We start from the raw sequence: 3,767 nt of genomic DNA on the forward strand, positions 1-3,767 counted from the left end.
GCGCAGGAGAGAGAGAGAGAGAGAGAGAGAGAGAGAGAGAGAGAGAGACAGAGAGAGAGACAGCAGACTATGTCACCCGTGCGTGGCGGGCGTAGTTCGTGACCCGCGCGCATCCCTGACGAATGACTGACGGCCCGCAGCATCGATCATTCACACCCGCACATTAAATCAATTACACACGGCATCTAATTAATGCCTGCCTACGACTCCCACACACACACACACACACACACACACACACACACACACACACACACACTACACACACACACACACACACACACACACACACACACACACACACACACACACATATATATATATATATATATATATATATATATATATATATATATATATTTCCAACACATGATCGCATTAATCGCTAGCATCGCTCGCAGGTTCATTCCACGTGAGATGTTGACGAAACATTGCCGTGGTCGTTGTTGCCGTCAGACGCGCGGTTGGGAGAGCCGCCATTTTTTACCCGTCATTGTTTGTGTTGAATTCAAGACACCGACGCTGCGGCAGCGCACTGAACCGACCCGGTGTTTGTTAGCTGTGAAGCTCTGTCATAATCAACACTAGTTCTTCGATCTCGCTGTGCACGAAGCCGCCACTGATACGATAACACATAACGTGGCGGCAGCAGCAGCAGCAGCAGTTATAAAGGAGCGAGAACCGCCATTGTATAACATTGTATCGCATTGTATAACATCGCCCGCGCTTCGCCGCTTTGATTTTCGTTCCTGAAAGACGCCGCCGGCTGAATCCGATCTCGCGGACCCGGGTCACGTGATCGTCGGGGCGGGGCAGGCACGTGACGAGAGCTTCTTCTCTAGAGATCACGAAGCTCCCCGGGCGCTTGTTGAAATTCTAACTGGAGAGCTTTCATCTGTTTCGAATTCGATTTTTTAACGCCTAGAATTCGGATTGGGTTGAAATACGCGTGAACGCGTTTTTTTCTTTGTCGGAAAAAAAGTGCACTGGGTTTTATCGCGTCAGACGCGAAAATTCTGGCGGATTCGACAAGTGTTAACGCGTGTTAAAAATCAAAACTAGCTGTCATTGCTTCAAACGCGAACATTCTAGTGGATTACAGCGTGTTTGAAATGTAAACGCGTGTAAGACGCGTTAGCTGTCAAAGCTTTACGTTTTGAGAAAAACGTAGGGATCGGGTGTAGCTCTAGTATTGTTAATCCGTCGGAAAAATAGAAACACGACTAGAAGGAAAGCGCCCGACATTATTTGCTCGTGCGGAGAACAAAACCAAACAATGCGCTTAGACACTGTGGCGGAAATGACAAAACGAGAAGGATTTAGAAATGTATTATGCGAATACGTGTATATATGTGATTTATGTTGTTCGGATTGTATGTATTGTGCAAGGCATATACTATTTTCCGTCCAAAACTGTCTTGTCGTTCTTCGTATTCCTTTACGCTGACTAGTACTAGATACCTAACATCTTACTCTACCTGTAAGCCGATCAGAAGACTGGTAGGTGTAGCATGTATAAAAAGTAAGTATGCAGCGTTTACTACAGTCGGTCATAAGTAAACAAATGTCAAACCGATTATAGACACGATCACGATGTGCTTTTAATGAGTGATAACGTTTGATCGCGTTAAAAATACGTTTATAGTGTTTCATTATAATTTTTACTAATGAATATAGTTGAAAAATAACATATAGCTACACATTACTAGGTTTAACATACGTATTTTTGGCGGGCTCGCATAGGCTTTAATACCGAAATCGATACGGTAGAAACGTAGAAACGGTGTCCCCATTACAGGAATTCACACCCTAGCTGCCATCGTGCGCCACCTACTGGTTAGAAGCGTCAGTGGTACGCAATTAACTTTTTTATTTGTGTATTTTTTACGCAATAAAAAACGAAGAATAAATCTAATAGCACTGCGTTCAGTACGAGCGCGCGCGTTAACTGGTTCAAAGTCAGGGCCGTAGCTTGCGGGGGGGGGTCATAGATTTTGGAGCAAATTAAAAAAGTAAATTGTTCTACTAAAAGAGAATTGTCGTAGTCAGAATGAAGGCTGTAAATGTACTCAAAATTGCCTCAAATACCATCTCCTGCGATCTACATTTTCAAAATTTTCTGTGGGAGGACCCCAGACCCCCCCACCTGTTTATTACTCCTTCCTAGAAATCATGAATCTGCCACTACCCCCCCCCCCTAGGAATTTGCTCAGCCTACGGCCCTGAAAGTCATGTTAATTGCAGTACTGCCAGTTTTTCTTCATCGTACAGAACATGCGCGCGCTTAAACTGCAATGAGACGGGTAGTTAAAGTAAAACATTAACAGATAATTAACAGAGATTAGGAGCAGATTGTAATAGATATTGCCTAAAAATAGTATACGCGTCGATATTTCTGTTATATCAGATAATCACTTTTGTTTTTTTGTCGTCGAAAATGAACATATGAGGGCGTTGCCATGACATCGTACGATTTATGCTGATATTTATCGCAGTTGCGCATTTAAATGTGTGTTTTTTCGCGTCACGTTTATGGAGTTGTCAACAAATAGCGTTCTAAGCACTGCTAATAAGCACTGTGTCAATAGCTATCTTAGTGCAATAATAATTTACTTCTTAAAGCAATACCACGAGCTTATTCTAGTCTTGCAGTTAAAGTACAATAATTTTGCCAGAAAATAGCACTATTTTCTCGTTTTCCCGTTATACACTGCATTAATATTATTAGCTCTTCACTTGATTGTGTTATTATTACACACAGCTCAGTGAAACAGCTTGGTATTTGCAGAGTATTAATTTTGTGAGACATACAGAACTCGCCGCGCCACCTACAGGCAACGAATCAAAATAACAACGGTTTTCCATCGGGCGGGCAATTATCAGCGCAAGGGGAAGAGTCTATCTTCTAACGAGATCCTGCTATCAGCATCGAGATCCGCATGCACCACATTCTCAATATCTCATGAACGCAGTCGCGCTCACGTAGATCTATATAAAAAAAAAGCCATACAAGGCTCATGCAGCGATTTCCTCGTCGAAATAAAAGATTCGTCGCTCTACGAAGAATATAACGCTCATGCAGCAATATCCTTGCCTGAATAAAAAGATTCGTCAGTCTATACGAAGAAGCACACGTCACGGGGTGTAGCGTTGCCAGGATGTCGGTATATTAGTTAGCCCTGACGTGCAACCACGAGATCGAAATGCATATTTTTTACCATGAAGCCAATGATGACGATGGTGCAATGCATATTTTTCACCATGAAGCCAATGATGACGATGGTGCAATGCATATTTTTCACCATGAAGCCAATGATGACGATGGTGCAATGCATATTTTTCACCATGAAGCCAATGATGACGATGGTGCAATGCATATTTTTCACCATGAAGCCAATGATGACGATGGTGCAATGCACACGGCAGAGAAAGCTCCGGTTTCCAGTGGCGCTTCGAACTACAGCGGGGTACAAATCTAATAACATTTACATAATTACAAATAACCGGATACAAGTGGCAAAAAAATCACGTTATCTTTCCCTCTTTATCTATCTATCTTTCTCTCTATCTATCTATCTATCTTTCTCTCTATCTATCTATCGTTCGCTTGCTCTCTCGCTCTCTCTCTCTCTCTCTCTCTCTCTCTCTCTCTCTCTCTCTCTCTCTCCCTCTATCGATCCCCTCTCTCTCTATTTATCTATCTATCTATCTCCTCGCACTCTCTCTTCTCTCTCTCTCTCTCTCACACACACAACAACTCACACACA

Source organism: Priapulus caudatus, unplaced genomic scaffold (assembly GCF_000485595.1).
Source record: "Priapulus caudatus unplaced genomic scaffold, Priapulus_caudatus-5.0.1 Scaffold257, whole genome shotgun sequence".
NCBI lineage: Eukaryota > Metazoa > Priapulida > Priapulimorpha > Priapulimorphida > Priapulidae > Priapulus > Priapulus caudatus.